This window comes from Lacerta agilis, chromosome 4, assembly GCF_009819535.1.
Source record: "Lacerta agilis isolate rLacAgi1 chromosome 4, rLacAgi1.pri, whole genome shotgun sequence".
Classification (NCBI taxonomy): domain Eukaryota; kingdom Metazoa; phylum Chordata; class Lepidosauria; order Squamata; family Lacertidae; genus Lacerta; species Lacerta agilis.
Genome location: NC_046315.1, coordinates 9,930,687 through 9,951,528, shown reverse-complemented (window position 1 = coordinate 9,951,528; position 20,842 = coordinate 9,930,687). Strand labels below are relative to the sequence as shown.

At 46.4% G+C, this 20,842-nt stretch overlaps 1 protein-coding gene across 1 annotated transcript in view; it reads left to right on the top strand.

Annotated features, from left to right (window-relative positions):
- The window catches only part of LOC117045058 (teneurin-4-like), a 326,243-nt gene that overhangs the window by 169,128 nt on the left and 136,273 nt on the right, over positions 1–20,842 (top strand). The window contains exon 2 of the mRNA XM_033145843.1: positions 16,740–16,843. The gene's annotated coding sequence lies outside the window, so the exon portion shown is untranslated. The remainder of the gene's footprint in view (positions 1–16,739; positions 16,844–20,842) is intronic.

The following is a 20,842-nucleotide window of genomic DNA, read 5'->3' as shown; positions in this document are numbered from 1 at the left end:
TTGTTTGTGGTGGAGAGAAGATCAGACTGAAATTCAGAACAATTCTATGGTCCAGTTCCCATTCAGGTTCATCCCTACACAAGAAACTGAGGTGGATGTGTTGTTTGATCCCTGAGGATGCAAATCTCAACTCTCCCCTTGTTACTAAGTGAATTTCTAATCAGGTGTTCTGGGTCAAATTAAAATCCACCCCACCTGTCCCTTTGAGGTCCGTCTGTTATGTCAATCCCCTTTTATTTATAAACTGGAGATCCCTTAGTAATGGAAGTTTTCTTGTCCAGCGGCCGTGGCTGGTTATATCCTCTGCTCTGGGATTCAGGGGTTAAACTCTTCTTTGCCTACAGTTCGGGGTCTCTCTTTCATTAGATCCCTCACTATATCAGTTAGCTAAGCCCTCTTAGCAACTCTGTGGCAATACCAGGGTTTCCGCCCGCTAGCCCCTCCTGAGGGAACTCCAAGACACAAACTATCACCCTGCAGGTCAGTTTTGTCCCAAGGGTCATCTATTGTGTGTGTACTACTCTCCTGATCTGGGGCAATAATTTCTTAGCCCTGAAGTCATTGGACAGCTATGGACAACGTTCTCTCTACCATAAGTCTTCCTTTGTTGTGGCCAACCATACTGGGTTGTTGTGACAATGAATGGCATAAAAATTGTAAAAATAAAAAATCTGTTATAATTACAATATTGTTGAAGTTAACAAAAGAAAACTTGCCGTGGGACAACTAATACTTAAAGAATAAGTGAATTGATCTCAGCAGCACCAAACTTAGGTAATTGTCTCAAAGTTTTTGTACATTGGTTGTTCTTTCCGTGTAGTGCCTTAAAATATTAGAATTTTTTAAAGTGAAAAATGAGGTGTCTGTCATTGGGAGCAGGTGGAGAATAAAGTTTTTTTTTAAAGAAAGGGGGAAAAACACTTGAATAGGGAAAGCGAGTGTGGGAACTTTGCAGGATATTAATCAAAACTAGTGTCTAAAACAGTGAGCTAAGATCAATCACTGCTCGGAAAGGTATGGACTTTCACGCTGAGATTGGGACCATCTGGAGATGAAGTGCAAAGTGGGATAATTCTGACGGGTTTTTAGGATCCTTCAGTTTTTTCTTCTGGGCAACTGCAGCTGGATTGTACTACTTCGTTAATAAAGCCAGCGGTTGAAAAAGAAAACCAAAATGATAGATGCACTGAATGGAATAGCTGACACACAAATATGCCAGTTCTGTGGCTCTTTAGATTCCAGGTGCTTGGAAGCTCTTTTTAATGCTTCTTTTCAACATGGCATTTTCTCACCCTGCTCTTTCTCTCTGATCTCGGTGATGCCAACTGTTAGTCATACTCAGAGTAGACACATTGACCTCAGTTACTGAAATCCTTTGCCTCCAATGGGTGTGCTTGTGAGTAAGGGATGCCAGAAGGCATCCTCTTCCATTCCGCCCTGTATTAATCGCACGCAGCGCTGTTCCCGTCCCACTGCAGTTCGTCTTCCACCAAAAACCATATTCATCTTGCTGCCCACTGTAGCAAAATTATGAACGCCGCATGGTTTATGTAATTAATTGCATTATTCCAACCCGTTCATCTCCAGTGCAAAGGAAGCACAACGGAAATGGGGGGAAACTTCCATCAGTGGCCTTCCCTTTGTGGCTTCAAAGGAACAACAACCGTGAACACCAATCATATTAAGTGGGCTGGTTTAAGTCGGGCTGGATATGTTGAATATGCCCTCATCATGTAATGAGTACCCATTTAAACATATATTTTTACATTGTTTTTACATTGTTTTTATAAATGCAAATATCTTGTTTTATGCTGGTCTGTGACCAAATAAAGTATATTCATTCAAGTGGGCTGGTTTTCCGTTCTGGGCATGGGATGAGTAAGTGGACTGTGCCAATTTCCGTTCCCGCTCTCACTTTCATCAGAGTGCTCTGACATCCCGAACTCTGAGTATGGCTCAGTTGTGTATCACCCGAATGTTTCATTGTTGATGGGTGAATGCTTGGATTCCTTTAGCATGCAGAAATGCATCTCTCCTTTCAGCCAATGGAAACACGGGCAGGGGAAGATATCCAAGACCTTATCTGTCCTAACTTCAGAATAGCAGCTCTCCCTTTCCATTAATCAGCAACTATGTTCTGACCCGGAGGGTTGGGAGGGGATTACAGGGCAGAAGATAACAAAAGATGAACATTGGAGGCCACTGAGCCCACCGGTGAGGTCCTGCCCCGAAATACAGGCTTTGCCGGAGGGATGAATTGGCCTAAGTTAATTAAGACTGGTTTTAAACTCCGGTGAGAGGTCAGCCCCCTCCTCCCCTCCACCCCCGTAAGTCACCTCGAGTCCATTTCATGAATAGTACAGATTGTGGTAGGGAAAAGGGCCGTCTGGGAGGTTGCTGTGTAGCTGTCTTCAAGGTGGGCAGAGTCAGAGGGTGGGGTGGGGTGGGGGACCCCGATCGGGACATTTCCGAAGGCTGAATAGCCGAGTGGAGAAAAGGTCCTTTTGTCTTGTTGCTTAACCCATGAAACGATGACCTCTCGATCCCGCTGACCCTTTTATTTTTTGTCCCTGAAAAGACTAAAACCAACCATGCCTGTACAAAACCCCCTTTTCTTTTCAGCTTTCTCGTGGTCATTAAATTCCCCGCAGTGTTCTCTTTAAGTGCTCTCTGAGGCTGCCTTGTCGGAGCGGGGCAGATATTTTGACTCTTTGAAGCCAATAGATTATTCTGCCCCTCCTCCCTGCCCCACGGCACCGGCTCTTTCTCCTCTCTTTCTCTGCCTATAAGCCTCCAAACTTCGGCACCGGGCTGCATTCAGGGCATGTTCATCTGCGTCAGGACAAGATGAACAGGGAGAGAGGAGGGAAAAGCGTTTCTCTAGTGGCGCTCCTCTTTAACCACCTCAAAAGTGCTTTCCAAGTGAGACGTTTGGATGCAGTAATTAGCAATTTACATCCAAACATCCTCCATTGCTCACAATGAGACAAAGGGCTGCATCAGCCACTGCAAATGTGCTAATTGCAGGTTTACACCCTCTCTGTAGTAGCCCGTGTCAAAATACAGCAAAGGAGGACCGCTCAGAGCAGGCAGCAGTCGATGATCTGATTCAATGATGTGGTAAACATAGAATCGTAGAATAGTAGAGTTGGAAGGGACCACAAGAGTCCATCTAGTCCAACCCTCTGCAATGCAGGAATCTCAGCTAAAGCCTCCATGACAGATGGCCATATCCAACCTCTGCTTAAAAGCCTCCAAGGAACCTCCTGAGGGAGATGGTTCCACTGTTGAACACTTTGTCAGAAAGTTTTTTCCTGATGTTGAGTCAGATGCTCCTTTTTTGTAACTTGAAGCCCCCTCCAGAGCAGGAGAAAACAAGCTTGCTCCATCTTCCATGTGACAGCTCTTGAGATATGGGAAGGTGGCTATCCTAACTCCTCTCAGTCTTTTCCAGTGTAAACATACCAGCTCCTTCAACCGTTCCTCACCCATGCGCCAGGCTGCTTTTCAAATCACATCCTCAGGTGGAACACTCCCTCCATTATTTCCTTTAAATTAAATCTGCAAGCTTGGTGTGATCAGTTGCCGCAACCCCGGTTAGGGTGTCAGAAGTGGGTTCCTGGGCCTTCCAAACGCTTTGACTGCGATTCCACGGTTGTGGGTGAGCTTTTCTTAAGCTTTGGGATAAAAACAACAACCCCGACTGGCTTCCTTGGGTTTCTTAAGCTCTGGAAACCAAGTGAAGGAGAGAAGCAAGAGTGGTGTTTAAAATGCGCAAGTCTTTGCCTGGGAGTGACTGCCCCGAGATAAATTACTGCCTCTCCATGAATTAACATTTTTTTTTGCGAGATCTTAAAAAGCAATGGCTGTGAAATTGACTTCTAGCCCATTTTAATTTGGGTGGGCCAAAACTTCTAATAAATATCAAGGACAATATCTGGACAGCTGCTTTGCCCTCCCGGCTGGGAGTCTTAGCATGCTACCGGCATTGGCAAGAGGCAGCAGAGCAGGAGAGAGGAACCTTGTTTCAGCCTGAGGGCCACAATCCTTTTTTGGCAGCCTTCCGAGGGCCACATGGCAGTGGTGGGCGGAGCCAGAAGCAGAAGTGGGAGGAGGGACAAATGTAAATTTTTGCCTTTATACTGTAGGCTGGTTTCTATGCACAAACACTTTTCTCTCCTCCATCTGGACAAGGAAAAGAGTTCCAAGACTCCTATCTCTCCCCCCCCCCCCCGCCGCCGCCAAAGCACTCAGCCAGGGTGCTAAGAGATGTTTAGTGGTTGATTGTGAGAAACGGAAGAAGGATTGGGAGCTGATCAGCTTGCTAATGCAGCTTGCAGATGTAAAGAAGGGAAGGAGGGCCGCGGCCTTTCTGCCACATTCCAGTCTCTAGGAAAAAAAACTACTTTCTTCACCCAACCTTATAGACTATCGGAGCTGCTGATGCAGCCATCCAGATGGCCGATGCCGTTTTATGTGAGACATTCCTGTGTTTTGGTTTCATTACCAGAGCAAACGAGCGGAGCGTGACACAATTGCAGAAGGCAACCTGCGCGCAGCTGCCAATGTATTAATCTGTGGGGGCTAATATCATAATGTAATTACTACAACGGCGCTTTCTGACTTAATTGAAAACTCTCTGTGCCTGGGCCATTAATGAGAAATGCATGATTGGGCGGTTCAAAACAGAGGAAGCTGCGGGTCGTTGGGCGTGTGGCATAAGGGAGGACGGGAGGATTGGTTCCTCCTGCCCCTCTTGATTTTGTGCCCCCCCCCCAGTGGCAATGAAAAATGTCCTGGACTTGAGATACGCTGTGTGGTGTTTAACAGGCTCCTCCCCTTTCCTGTTTCCTCAAAAGGTATGGGTTTGCAGGTGTCACAAACTGGTAGGACGTAGAGGAGTGGCAGGTGAAAACAGCTCAGGAACCCTCAAGGAAAGAGTACTCAGAACCCAGGGAGTGGTGGTGGTGGCAGGACAACGATGAGGGGACAGAGGGAGAAGATGGGGGAGCCTGGGAGGAGGAGGAGGTGCCAGAAGATGAAGGGGTAACAGGTTGCAGTTGGCGCTGTGGTTTAAACCACTGTGCCGCTTGGACTTGCTGATCGGAAGGTCGGTGGTCTGAGGCCCCGCAACGGGGTGAGCTCCCAGCTCCTGCCAACCTAGCAGTTCGAAAGCACGCCCAAAGTACAAGTAGTTAAATAGGTACCGCTCCGGCAGGAAGGTAAACAGCGTTTCTGTGTGCTGCTCTGGTTCTGCCAGAAGCGGCTTAGTCATGTTGGCCACGTGACCCGGAAAAACTGTCTGCAGAAGCGGACAAATGCCGCCTCCCTCGGCCTGTAAAGCGAGATGAGCCCCACAACCCTAGAGTCGTTCGCGACTGGACTTAACTGTCAGGGGTCCCTTTACCTTCTTTAACAGGTCTTAGTGAGCATGGAGAGTCTGTGGCAGAGAGTCTGGGAGAAGAGAAAGGAGGCAAAATTGAGTCCAGCTGGTCTCCCACAACTCGAGCACAATTCAGCAATTCAGAAACATTTCTGCCTCCAGCTGTGGAGGCAGACCATAGCCATCATGGCTAGCAGCCATCAATGTATCTCCTCCATGATAATCCTCTTTTATAGGCACCTACATTCGTGGCCATCATTGCCTCCTGTGGGAGCGAATGCCATTGTTTAACTATGTGCTAACATGAAGAAGCCCATTAGTTTCTCTGTCCTGAATCTTCCAGCACTCAGCTGCACTATAACGCTTCTCATACTGATATTGTAGATTTGTGGTTGAAAGGGACCACAGGGGTCATCTAGTCCAACCCCCTGCATTGCAGGAATATTTTGCCCAGCGTAGGACTTGAACCCATGACCCTGACTGAGCTACCGACAGAGCTATGCAAGAGGAAGTAAAGCTTTTTATGCATCCCTGCAATCAGAACCCTGAGATCTGCAATCTGAAGCCTGGTGCAATATTCATAGATTTAGAATTACAGAATTCTGAGCCTAGGAATGAATGGAACTTAGAAACCCTTTCATACAAAACACCACTTCGGACTGCCCCGTGCTTTATTCACCCCAGCAGTAGAACGGGGCACTGACTGGTGGGTTGAAGCCATTTTCTTGCCGCTTGTTGTTAAACAACCGGAAAACAGTGAATTCTTTCTGATCTAATGCGAACCGTCCAGAAATCCAGATCAAGATCTGCCTTCTGCCTCTCAATTTCCAATTGCATTCATCCCAGACTTCGGTTTACTCTTGAGCTGGCGCTCGTTGTTCCAGAAAATAAAGACCCTGTTGTTAACCCTGGGCGGTTTGTCGGCGAAACCCACGCTCAAAGTGTTTGAGCCCCTGTCCCCAATCCTTACACCTACACAGCGCCGTTAGCACAGTTAAGGCTGACAGCATTGTTTTCCTAAACGGTTTTGTTCTTGCTTCTTTGTTGACAGCATCTTTGTCTTTGAACCTTTGCAAACATGCACAATAAACTGCTAGCCTTGACATTTCCGTAAAGAATTCTGCTCGGCGCCCTGTTATCCCTCTAGCTCTAGCTCACCAGCCAAGGACGGTGTGTGCTTTAGCGAATGCCACTTTACCCATTCATTTCATTCCAGTGTTTGAGGTCAATACTATTGGTTTCAAACAGTGCACATTCTTGCATGGCATCTCTCCCTGCATTTGCATTGTGAAGGACAGGTTGCCAGGAGTTCCTTGTTTCTGCTTTGTGTTCCCCTTTGATTGTTTCCCTGCTGTGGTAGTTTTGAACAGAAGCTCTTTTCCTTAAAGTAAAAAATCTTGCAATCCTTGACCTAGAACACGGGAAATGTATTGATTGCAGAGTGTTGTTCGCTGCCTTTTTTCTCTCTCTCTCTCTCCAACCCTACCCCCCCCATCTCTCTCTGAGTGGTGCATGTATTTCAAAAGAGCTTGTCCATTAAGTTAATTGGATTTGGTGTACTGATCATGTTCTTATGAATATGTAGATACAAGAGGATTTTTCTTCATTGTGCGAAGCGGGGAGAAGGTTTATGGTGGCAGCAAGAGGAAAAACGTTCTGCGCAGAGAACATGAATCGTTGCACATGACTTAAACCACTCGCTGCGTGGAGCGCCGTGCGGAAGTGAATTTAACCTTGATTTGGATGGGCAATAGACTAAGTCCACGCAATCAATTCATAGCTGATAATTATATTTAGTTGTCTTTAAAGAATGGGCAATGGCTTGCCCCAAACCATACAGTGAATTCATAGCTAACCATAATATTTATTGGTCTCATTTGTGTTTTCTTTCAAAGAGGTGAGAGTAGCATCCGTGGGAGCCCAGCTGGATCAAAGCATTACTGTTTCCAACAATGGAGGCAGAACATAGCCAATATGACTTTTTACTATTTGATAGCCTTCTCCTGTAATGTAAACAAAATCTTCCCCTTTTCCCTTATGGGGTATCCAAGAGCCCGTATAGAGTCCTTAAGTGGGTTCCCTATCAGTAGGAGAAAATAACAGAGGCCAACCAGAGAATATTGAGAAGCAGCTAGTAAGCCTGATCTTTACTAAACTGTTGCAACAGGGCCCTCACTCACCACACACAGGAAGCAGGATGAGCCCAGAACAATGGTGTGCAAGCCCCTATATAGAGTAGCTCAAGACCACCCCCACCCCCAAAACATCATACCTACAACAGAAATCCTGCCTGCCAGGATACCTGACAATGGTCACTGATTGCTTTACCTGGGCAGCCTGGCCATTCTTTTGTGGTGGTAAATACTTTAATTCCTGAATCCAGGTCACAAACTCACCCTGTTCATACACAAAGGTGCCCTAAAGACAGGTAAGCAAAAGACAACGGGGAGAGACTTTCCCATTTCCTTCCTCCTTGCAGAGAAACATTTGAGGTCAATTTGGGAGAGTCAGGATGGCTCCAGGATTGTTCTCCTGTCCTATTTCAGACACGTGGTTTACGTACTTATGTATGTGTTTGCCTTTCAAATTTATGAACTTTCAACTTATATAGTTGAGACCTTAAATTCTTATAACACCTCCATGAATTGGTCTGCTCTTTCGAAGCCACCCAAGCTGCTGCCGTCCCTCCCTACCCCTGCTCTATAAATCCCTGCAACCTCAACAGAGTCTTTGGGCGTGTTCAGAGGAACGCACCCCTAAATTGTGGCAATCCTCCCCCCCCCCATAGCTGTCAAGTTTCGGATTTGAAAATAAGGGATCAGCAGTCTCACCTATCCCGGGGACAGTCACATGTCAGTGGTGGGCGGAGCCAGAAGCACAAGTGGGTGGTGTTATGAGACTTCCCGCGGGGGCAAGTTGTGAGACTGACCCCCAGGGCGGAACGAAGCCTCTGTGCACTCCTGGCTACACGAGTCCAAGGGCACATTAGTAATATGTGATTGTTCCCCAGGTTGAAGAACAACACACACGAGCCATTTAGGCTAAAACCTACTTTATTGTAGATAAAGCGCAGAGTATGTCTCTGCGTGCCAGCTCAGATATTCAGAGCTGTGCATAATACGTCCAGCATCTCTGAGCCAGAACAGAAAGTAAAAATACAACAGTACATTACAATAACATCACATGTGTGGGAAGCTAGTAAGACTGGTGGCTTTCCCACAGGATGAAAACATGACTCACAGTCAAGTGACCTCGCTTCTTGCAGCTCGGTTTGTAATATCACAACAGGCGGAGCATCAATGTAAACTCCAAGCGGGCTCGGAGCGGAGCAAAGAGGAGGGCAGCCAGCAAAGAGGAGGGCAGCCATGTGCTCTGCGCGATGGAGCCCCATCGTCGTCTTGTCTGATCCCATCAAAACAGGACAGGAAGCAGCAGCTGCTCAAAGGCAGCCAGGCTCTGCCCACCAGCTAACCCTATTGGCCGGCTGAGGGGCTCAGTGGCAACGGATAGGGGCTGATGCAGGGGGAGGAATACACCCCCCTGTAAGCACGGGAAATGGCCCCCACTTGCTTTGAGGGCTGAGGCTTTTCTCCCCAAGTAGGCGAGGTCTTCCCACCCAGTCCCTGGCCAGCAGGGGAGGAGCTGCTTCCATGAAAAACGGGAAATTTAAGGGAAATAAAAAATAAGGGAGAGCAGCAGGAAACTGCTTGAAATAAGGGAGAATCCCGGGGAAAACGGGATACTTGACAGCACTGCTCCCCCCCCCCCACCGTTGCACGGCTTCCAACATAAAACTGAGATTGTAGTGGAGGAAAATTCAACGGCTCCATGCGTTAAAGGAAAGGGGGAAATGCAAAAACCTCGCATTTGAGTTTCATGGCTAAGAAAGCAACTCACGTGGCCACAGCAGCTGCTGCCTTCCTTTGAGGTCTTCTCCGTTACTTATTTATTAAATGTTGGCTGGAGAAGCTTTCTCTCTAAAAATAACCTCTGGTCTCGGTGGATTGTTCGTTCCTGCCTGTCTTCCTTTCATGCCACTCAGTGTGCATATTCTGAAGCTAACTGCCACGGACAGGCACTTCAGTAGGTGCCAACCCTTGAAATATGCTTTCTTAAAGACACAGCTTCTACTAGAGGCAGGTGCCCCCACACTGCATACATCTGTCGGTGGTCCCCTAACCCTTTTATGCTATTTTAGCCTCTGGCTTTGCCATAGTGGCAAGGTCAATGTGGACAAGCTTCAGATGTGCCAGCAACGAGAACGTTAGAGGCTACTTTTTTGACCCCAAGCCGTGTTGACTGCCACAAGGATTCCTCTCCCGCAATTCTAAATCATTTGGGGGACGTCTACCATGTTAAGTTTTCATTCTTTGCAGTTCTGAGCCTTTAATAATAAGAATAACATCAATGATATCTCACCCACCTGACTGGGTTACTGCAGCCACTCTGGGGAGCTTCCAGTAAATTGAAGCACAGTAAGGCATCAAACATTAAAAAACTTCCCAGCACAGGGCTGCCTTCAGATGTCTTCTAAAAGTCAGATAGTTGTTTATTATATGACGGGAGGGCATTCCACGGGGCAGGTGCCACCACCGAGAAGGCCCTCTGCCTGGTTCCCTGTAACTCCGCTTCTCGCAGTGAGGGAACCGCCAGAAGCCCCTCGGAGAGGGACCCCAGTGTCTGGGCTGAACAATGGGAGTAGAGACGTTCCTTCAGGTATTTTAAGTGGTGTGTCGTGCATGTGTACATTTTTAAGAATATAAGGAAAGCCCTGCTGGATCAGACCAAAGACCCATCTAGCCCAGCATCGAGTTTTCACCATGGCCAACCAGAATTCGCCAGTGGGAAGCCGACAAGTGGGACCTGAATGCAACAGCACTCTTCTCGCTTGTGATTCCCCGCAGCTAGTAATCAGAAGAACACTTTTTTCCAATAGAGGATGGAGAACATAACCATTGCACCTGATAGTCACTAACAGACTCGTTCATTTGCTTGATTCTCTTTTAAAACCATCCACATTGTTTGGACATTACTGCCTTTTGTGGGAGAAAATCCCATAGTTTAATTTCTTGCTGTGCGAAGAAGTCCTTTCTTTTGTCTATAGTGAATCTTCCAAGTCTATTGAATAACCTTCTTCATTGTCTATCTGTTCGTCAATACCATGTAAAGATGAGCTACTGCCTTTACCCCTTAAGGGCAACCCAGTGATCTTTCATAGGTTCTTTTCTTTTTCTTTTCTTTTTTTAAAAACCCACAAACCTCCTTTCACTCGAGGGGGATCAGTTGTCACAAGGTGTTGATTGATAAGAAAATGATAGCAGCTGCAGGTGAAAAAGAAAATGCAGCCCTGTTGTTTGCTCGCAAAACCAATTGTTTTTGATCAGGGCATCAGAAACTGCTGGAGCATTGTGGATTTCTCTCTCCAGAAGTAAGCACTGCTGATTATTTCCACATGCGGGCGGTTTCTTCATTGTTTGATCATGTCCCTCTGCCTTGGTTGAAAGTTTGGAAACATTTGTTTGATTTGAGTATGTGCCAGGCTAGAAGGATGGTGGGTTGGTGCAGAATACAGCAAGATGTGCTTGTTCTTTTGAGATTCACTTGCAAATTCTGGGCAGGAGTAGAAGCTACTACAGGAAACGGTGGCAACTCAATGGCTATGTTTGAGACTTTTTAGTTTAAGGAAAGGAGGTCATGGTAGATGGGCATGGAATCCTAGAATCGTAGAGTTGGAAGAGACCACGACAGCCAGTGTGGTGTAGTGGTTAAGAGTGGTAGACTCATAATCTGGGGAACCGGGTTCGTGTCTCCGCTCCTCCACATGCAGCTGCTGGGTGACCTTGGGCTAGTCACACTTCTCTGAAGTCTCTCAGCCCCACTCACCTCACAGAGTGTTTGTTGTGGGGGAGGAAGGGAAAGGAGAATGTTAGCCGCTTTGAGACTCCTTCAGGTAATGATAAAGCGGGGTATCAAATCCAAACTCTTCTTCTTCATCATCTAGTACTGAAATGCAAGAATCTTTTGCCCAACGTGGGGCTCGAACCCATGACCAACTGATCTATTCAGGAAAATGGTGATGATGATAAAGTGGACAGAGAGCCACACCTAACAAATGCGTATTCTTGGCGGTTAGCGTGAGAAGGGGCTAAGTCCACAGAGCTGTATTGCTGATAGGTCGATACTCAGACCATAGAAATGCAATTGGTAGAGAGGGCTCTGTGTGATGTCATTTCCCCTCTTTTGCTGGAGAGGAAGGTGCATGCAGTACTTCCTGTTCCTCCTGAACTCTCTTCCTGTGAGCAGTCATAACAGCAGATGTGCCCTGTGCTTAATCCAGCTCCAGGCACATGTCTGAAGCTGGTTATCCTGTAAATATAAGTATTTTTACCTGCATAGTTTTTACTGCTGCCATTGCTGTGAATCCATGCATGGTAATAAGTAAATTATATTTTAAGCTTACTTGTTGCCTTGTTCCTTATTAAGTGGGGTACAAAAGGGAAGCCAGCTTCCTTCATAGGTGAATTTGCTCAAAACAAGGTTTTACACCCTAATGCCTATGCTTTTAATTTTGCTGCCAATAATGGGATTTTAGAACTCTCTTCAGTCCCCACATGTGGGCTCCTGGAGGGATAAATTGAGATTTTTAGGTGTTTCCCTACCTATTAAAAACTACCCCACAGAATGGGAGGTTCCTTGGAGGTTTTTAAGCAGAGGTTAGATAGCCATCTGCCATGGATGCTCTAGCTGAGATTCCTGCATTGAAGGGGGTTGGACCAGATGACCCTTGGGGTCCCTTCCAATTCTATGATTCCATGTATTTCGGTCCCTGAGCATCAGAGCTCAGTGTGCAGACAAGGGTGGTGTTTGTTACTCAAGCTGGGACACCTTTCTCCCTGACATCTGGCTGGAGGACTCCAAAGAAAGCCACGGTTGCACCCCAGGTGTCCACTAGTAGGTTGTGTTGGACTTGATCGGTCCCTAGTTGTGTCAGTCTGACCTTTGCATTGCCTGGCCTTTCTCAATACTAGCCATTGGCTAGCTGGCCAGAAAAAAGGCTCTCTTGCGTTAGTCTCTGCACCAGGGCTGCCTTTGCTGCAAACACTGCGGCAATAAGGCATCGCACACTCCATGCAAGTGGGGCTGTAGCCACAGAGGACCGGCTGAAAAAGCTCTTTCCATCCAGCATGAATTAGGACACTCTGTTTAAAAAATTCATAGCAAGATTACATAAAACCATATGTTGCCTGTGTGTGTATCTCTAATTCTCAAGGCTCCACCCCCAGCTTTGCATTAAAAATGTGCAGCTGCTGAGCATTAGACATTCCATTAGAGTACCATGCTTGAGACGTGAGCTTCACAGTTAGCAAGGAGGGAAGGAGAAGGGGTGGGGAGGGGGAGAGAAAGTGTTTTCAAGCACAGTGTTTATTTGATGCTTCTTTGAAACGGCGGTGTCACTAAGTGGATCAAGATTTTTATTGTATGAGAAATAAGGAAGCCTGTTTAAGAGGAGGCCGGGTGTGCTGGACGGGTGCCTACTTTTGCAGTAACCCAGCGGCTGTGCTTCAGCGCTCTCTCTGCCAGCCCCCAGCCCCCCATGCCTCCGCTTCTGCCACTGCTATCTGGACTTTCAAGAAGTCCAGGGCCAAAGGGGCTGTACCCATAAGGGGCTCTACCCATAACCAGACCTGGAATGTCTGCTTTGCCATTTCAAATTTCTGCATGCAGACAGTCCCAGGTTCAGTCCCTGCAGGTTGCAGCTGATGGGGGGGGGCGGTCCTGAGAGCTGTTTCCCATCAGAGTAGATCACACCAAACTACATGGACAACTGGTGTTAGTTAAATTAGTTTATGTATTTATTTTCACCACTGCATTCATATTTCACACTTTCTTCATAGAGCTCAGGGTGGCAAAGATGGCTCTCCCACAGCACATTTCATCCTCACAACAACCCTGTGAGGTTAGGTTAATCTGGGAATAGTGATTGGCCAGTGTCACCCAATGAGATTCATACAGATTTGAACCCTAGTCTCCCAGATCTTTGTTCATCACTCTAACCACTACACCATACTCTAACTCTAACTCATAACTCTAAGCCACCAGCCCTCCCAAGGATTGCCAGTCGCTACCATTTCAGACCCCGTTAGTGTACGTTTGGATGTTTTTGCCCCAGTGCTCATCGCTTAACACTTGTTTACGTTGAACCTGTATCTGTCATTTTGATGCCCGTTCATCCTCCTTGGATAAATCTTTTTGGAACTCCTCACAGTCCTATTTAGCTTTAGCCATCCTGAACGGTTGGGTGTCACCAGCAATTTGGCCATCTCACTGCTTATCCTAATTGCAGATTATTTATGAACAAGTTAAAAAGCATCAGTCCCAGTGCAGATCTCTTGGGGGACCCAGCTTCCTACATCCTTCCACTGGAAGAGCTGTTTATTTATTCCTTTCCCTGCTTTCTGCTTGTTAACTAATTAATGATACGTAAGAGGACCTGTCCCTTTCCCCCACCTCTGCTAAGGTTATTCAAGGAGTCTTTAGTGAGGGATCTGTATCAACAGCTAACTGAAAATCCAAGTACAGTATCTGCTCCACCATCCTTTGGCCTATGCTTATTGGCACTTTCAACAAAACTCCAAAATGTTAGGTAGCACATACCATTGCAGAAGCCATGTTGGTACTTCTTCAGCATGGCTTGTTCTTCTATATGCTAGGTTGTTCTGTATTTTCCAGCCCTCATCTACTTAATCTTAAGGACGAGTTACATATTTTTGTTAGAAGATCAGCAATTTCTTTAAGAACTCTCAGGTCACAGATGCCATGCAGACCCAGTGATTTGTCGGTTTTTATTGTGTTCATCTCTCATCGCCACTATTTGCCACATTTCCTCTGACTCCCTTGCTGAGAAAATTGGATCAGTCACAGATGAACTGCTTTACATCTCCTGCAGTGACGACGGATGCAAATAATACATTCACCTTCTCTTAAACATCCTTTTCCTCCTTGAGCACACCTTTGATTCCCTTCTCATCCAAAGGTCCAACAGTCTCCCTGCTTGGTCTCCTGCTTCTAATGCCTTTGCATAATTTGTTGTTGAAACAAAATAAAAGATTTAAAAAATTCCTTCCAGTAGCACCTTAGAGACCAACTAAATTTGTTCTTGGTATGAGCTTTCGTGTGCATGCACACTTCTTCAGATACACTGAAACAGAAGTCACCAGACCCTTATATATAGTGAGAGAGTGGGGAGGGTTATTACTCAGAAGGGTGGTGGGAATGGGTGATTGGCTGACAGGTGTGGTAAACCTGTTGACGATTGTTAACGACTGCAATTGGTCTTACAGGAAAAAGCAAGGGGTGAGATGGCTAAAAATAGCGTTATCATGTATGAGATAAGAATCCAATGTCTCTGTTCAGACCAGGTCTCTCCATGGTTTTAAGTTTGGTAATAAGTTGCAATTCAGCAACTTCTCTTCCCAGTCTATTTCTGAAATTCTTTTGTAATAAGGCAGCTACATTGAGATCTTGTACAGAATGTCCTGGGAGATTGAAGTGTTCTCCTACTGGTTTCTCTGTATTGTGATTCCTGATATCAGATTTATGTCCATTTATCCTTTGGCGTAGGGTTTGGCCTATTTTTCCAATATAGAGAGCTGAAGGGCTCTGTTGTTTGCTTTTACGGTTTTAGCGACACACTCCTCAGAATTCTTTTTTCAGCATCCCTTATTGTCTACTGGAATTTCTTTGGCCAACGTTAGTTCCTTTTGGTTCTCTTTACTTGGGCAAGACTTCCATTTTCTGGAGGAAGCCCCATATAACTTCTTTGACACTAACTTGTTAACCACACAGAAATCCTCCTGGGTTTTGTAGCAACCACATTGACCGTCGGTATACATTTTAGCTGAACTTCTATTATTGCGATTTTGAAGAAACTCCCTAGCATTCTGGGGAGCCTCGGCCCTCTTGACTTTCTTTTCCAACTTCCTTTTTATGAATCCCCTCGTTTTATTTTCTGTTGGAAGTGTCCTCTTTTTGAAGTCTAATGTGACTGATGTTGGACTTCCTTTCCCCTGAAGAGCGCTCAAAATCCACAGCGGCTCACTGCAGCAAGGCCCAGCCTCGGGCCACAGGAGTCTTCAACCTCTTGAGATGCTCTGACCTTTCTCTGATTCCATTGCTAAGTAAAGCTTGAGCACAGATGATGATGGAGTAGCTTCCATTTGAGAGGAAATTTAGCCTTCTAAAATCTCATATCCCAGATGGACTTAAGGAAGTGCTCGGATGCTCTGGAGCAGCACTAAAAAACACCCAAATGCCCTTGTTCTCACAAAAAGTGGAGTGGAAGGTACCTTTGTCCCTGCAGAATCTCGCTTCTTCTGGGGAACTGCATAATCAACTGCTTCTCCATGCACACAAACTCACCATAAATCTGAACACATAGAGAAGATGAGCATGTCAGAGAAAACACTGGTCAGAGGACTGTGGCAAGGCTTAGGGTAACCTCTCAGGCATTGTGAAGAAAATGAGAGGATGGGGAGAAACCCGGTATTTACTTCTGGGTTTGCCGCAGTTGCGAGTCGAATTGTTTGTGAGTAGGAGCGGTGGTAAGTTGAGGTTCGATTGTAAAGCAGTGAAAACTTCCCTATACAGGGCTGCCTTCAGATGTCTTCGAAAGGTTGTATAGTTACTTGTCTCCTTGGCTCGGGGGTCCATACCCTCCAACATTTCTGCATTGAAAATAGGGTGGTCCAACTGTACCCTCCAATATTTCTCAGGGACGCCCTATGGAGAAGCAGGACATTCCAGGATCAAATCAGAAACAGGGAAAGCTTCTGTAAATCTGGGAGTAAGGTGGGATATGGATGTAGGTCGTGGGCCCTATGTCCTTTCATCTGGCACTAGTAGACATCATTGGCTGAGGCACTCTTGGGCTGTGGGTAGAAAATCTGTGTTTTTCAGCTCTGAGGCATGAATGTTCTTTCAGACAGCTGGCACCTTTGGCTAATTCTCAGTCGGCTGCTCCCAATGGGTATTTTTTGCACAAGGTCAAGATCTCCTTCTCATGGTCTGCCACAGTCTCCACTTCCCGCATTTGCAGGGGAAGGGGGGGTGATATGAACTCTTGACGCCTGGGAAAGGACTGTGAGGGTTAAAAAAATAATACAAAACCATTCTTCTTGGTGGCAGGAAGAAGGCCTGGCAGTGCAACGGACTCCATCCAACTATTTCTCCACCTAATTAATTTGCTAATTGTGTATGTGTTTCACTTGCTTGGCGGAGCTCCGCCGAGAAAAATGGTTGCCCCCTCTGGTGGCCTAACACACGTGGCATCATTCTCTTCATTTGCTCTCGTTTTCAGAATGTTCTTCTGGGCTGCCCTTAAAGGAAGATCAGATGACACCAAAGAAGGATTTGCAGAGCTTCAGGCCCCTGCTATTCCCCCTTCTGCTGTAATGGAGCCAGGTATCATCCACACCGAATCTTATCTCGCATGTGGGAAATGCTTTTGCTTCTGCCGTGGGCAGTCTTGGATTTCTAAGTGTGTCCAGGTGGTGTTTTGGAACAGTCAACAAGAGCAGCCGAGGGGACCATTTCGGAGTTCATTAGCAGTGGGGTGGCTACTGGCCAAGATCTGTTTGCAATATATAAAAAAAGAAGGAAATGTTTTCTAACTAGGTGTACACACATGCACTATGCCAGGCAGCCAGCGGCGGTTTTATCTTTTGGTGTGGCGAATGACTTCCCATGTGCAGAGTGAAAGGCAAATGAAGACTTGCCTTGCCCCATGCTGGCTGGGTGCACTTGAAATAAGTAAGTCTTTAGGTTTAGGTTTAGGGCTTGCTGATCAGAAGGTCGGCGGTTCGAATCCCCGTGACGGGGTGAGCTCCCGTTGCTCGGTCCCAGCTCCTGCCCACCTAGCAGTTCTAAAGCAAGTCATAGTACAAGCAGATAAATAGGTACCACTCCGGCAGGAAGGTAAACGGCATTTCCGTGCACTGCTCTGGTTCGCCAGAAGTGGCTTAGTCATGCTGGCCACATGACCCGGAAGCTGTACGCTGGCTCCCTCGGCCAATAAAGCAAGATGAGTGCCGCAACCCCAGAGTCGCCCGCGACTGGACCTAATGGTCAGGGGTACCTTTACCTTTTATATATCAAGCTGTCCTTTGTCAACAACAAATTGTCGCTGTTTTTTGTGTTGAATATATGCTAGATGGTCATTTATGGGCCTAATAAATATCTAAAGCCACTTGCACATGCAGAATGTAGGCACCCTGTATATAGAAATGAGCAAACCAGTGATATTTTAGGGAGCAGGCTAGCAGACGGGGCCCATGACTTACATCCTAGGAGGCTACACAACACAAAACACTGTTGCTGTATGTAGGTTTCGTTTAATTTGTTTTTTTTTAATCTTATATTTTGGAAATGTACATCCAGTTTTTTTCCTTTATTTTTTGGGGGTGCGCCAAAAAAGTGGGGTCCCTATATGTATAAGCTTGTTTAGCTTATACATAAATCCGGCACTGCTAGGAACACTGGTTGCATATGATGGGAGTGTGGTCAAAAACATTTGGAGGGCGCCAGGTTGGAGAATGCCGGGGTAGATGGGCAAATCTAAAGTATGAGGCACCTTATAATTTCTCATGAGAGCTGAATGAAACCTCCACAGAGATGCTTGAGGAATTTCGTATTTGTGAATTACATTTGTGAATATTGTATTTGCGGTTTCCAATATGAGGCGACCTGGTCCTCTCCTACTGGGTGAATGTGCAAGTCAGAATGTAGCTGTGCAGTGGATCTCTCACTTCTCTGAAGGCCACAACATGATTCTCGGCCCAAGGAACATATCCAAATGCATGTAGAAACTCACATTTTTGGAATAAAATGCATTTCCCAAAGAGCATATTTTGTGAGAAAATGCGTGTGAGCGTATACACAGAGATAAAGGCAATTTTTTTGTACAGATTATTATTTTATTTAATGCCAGATTAGTGTGGAAACAAGATGGAGCGGACTTGCAAGTAAACTCTTGGATATGTGGCATGGACCATAAATATCCTGATTTAGGAGAAGGTCTGCAGCTCAGTGATAACAGCATCCAATTTGCTTGCAGGCGATCCAAAGGTTCAGTCCCAGGCATGTCCAAGTAGGGCTGGGAGAGACCCCTATCTGAAACTCTGGAAGAAATAGCCATGGCCAGTCAAAGCAGACAGAAATCCTCTAGATGGACCCAATGGTCTGACTCGATACTTTCCTTTGCCCTGATGAAACATGTCACTCTATTTGTTCCTAAGGTGCAGATGAAGGGAGTATTGCAAAATAGGTACAGAGAACAAACATTGGCTCTTTTCCATCTACCTCTCTCGCCCTGATCTGGCCACAGTGATCCATGCGACCGTCACCTGCAGACTTTATTATTGTAACTCGCTCTACGCGGGGCTGCCCCTGAAGCTGATCCAACAACTCCAACAGATGCAGAATGCCGCGGCGAGGCTCCTCACAGGGTATTTGCCGCGGGACCACATTCATCCAGTGCTCTACCAGCTGCACTGGCTCCCGGTGGAGTACAGGGTCAGGTTTAAGGTGCTGGTTTTGACCTTTAAAGCCCTATGCGGCTTAGGACCCTCATACCTAAGGGACCACCTCTCCTGGTATGTCTCGGGTAGGACCTTAAGGTCCTCAAATAATAACTTTTTGGAGGTCCCGAGCCACAAGGATACTAGGTTGGCTTCAACTAGGGCCAGGGCCTTCTCAGTACTGGCCCCGACTTGGTGGAACGGTCTGGCACAAGAGACCAGGGCCCTGCGGGATTTGGCATCTTTCCGCAGGGCCTGCAAGACGGAACTGTTCCACCTGGCCTTTGGGTTGGTTTCAGTTTAACCCTGATGTTTTGTTCTTCTGGTGTGATTGGTGGGCTACTTAAAAATGAGGCTGCAGTTTAGATTTAATTTTAAATTGTATTTTAGTCTATGTTTTTGTTGTGATTTTTATTGGTGTTAGCCAATTTTTATTGGTGGGAGCATTGGGACGAACCCCCAGAACAGGAGAAGGGGGATTATTCCATCAGAAGTAACAATCGTCAGAAATAACCATTTGATCCTAGAAGCCAAAATTCTGGACTCGATGGATGTTTGGTCTGAATCAACAAGGCAGACTTTATGTCCTTACGATATGCTTTGATGCATGGGCTCTGGCACGCGGAGGGAAATCCTTGTGTTGGAGCGATGGCATCCAGATGTCGAAATCTGCCTTTTACATGGTCCAGAAACCGTTGTCATAAATACTCCTTGCTTTGTTGATGTTGTTAGTAAAACAGACTAATGGTAATCATTATTTACCTGTTCCTTGTCCTCCCAGTAGTATCCTGCCGCGTTAGCCATGTATGGGCAATTAGAATTAATGCGAACAGCACTTATAAACTGAATGCCTAGTTTATTTCCAAATGGGAAGGTCAACGTCATTATCCTTGGTGGATTCAATTACCAAATCCTGTAGAATCACATAGCGCTTGCTTCCTGCTTGTTAATCACATCTTGCTTTGCAAAAGATTGCCGTTTTGGGGGGGGTGTTCCCCCTACCCCAAGCACAGCCAAAACATTTCCCTTCTGTCACGTTGCCTACAATGCTGGTTTCTTGCCGTGAAAATTAGATTTCTTCAGCCTCGTTGCTTTTGTGTTTAAAAGGGAAGGGAACCCAGAAACTTTTAAAATACATATAAAGAGAAACCGGGGGAACCATCTGCATGCAATAAACCTTTGGAGTTGTTTTGTGGGCCTGGGAACAGTAAGAGAAAGTCGCGACTGCCGGAGATGGCAATTGCCTGTTAGTCATCACAAGTGGGAACCTGCAACAAAATGTTGCAGTTGTGTTAGAACAGGAGTGTTCTCACATGTAGGAACTCTGCTCAATCAGGGCACCTGGCTGTGCCAGAGGCCCTACCTGCAAGGAGGCTCTTAAACCCTGCAGACAATGCGCAACGAGATGGACCAGTGGTCTGATGTGTTCGTATAGTTTCACGTGTTCACAAAGCCTTTATTCTCAAGGCCAACACAAGTACGTAAGGAGAGCCTGCTGGATCAGACCAATGGCCCATCTAGTCCAGCACCCTGTTCTCACAGCATGGGAAACTAGCAAGCGGGATCCAAGCACAAGAGTCACTCTCCTGTGGTTTTCAGCAACTGGTATCCAGAAGCATTGCTACCTCCAACTGTGGAAGCAGAGCATGGCCATCATGGCTGGTAGCCCTCTCCTCCATAAATTTGTCTAATCCTCTCTTCAAACCATCTATGTTGGTGGCCTTTGCTGCCTCCTGGGGGAACGAGCTCCATAGTTTGACTAGGAGCTGCAGGGAGAACTTTCTTTTCCCCGGAGGCTCCTGAAGGACAGCCATTCCATCTGGGAAGATTCCTCCTCCTCTGGCTTAATAGGCAGGGTCACACGATAAGATCCTGGCTGCGGGAG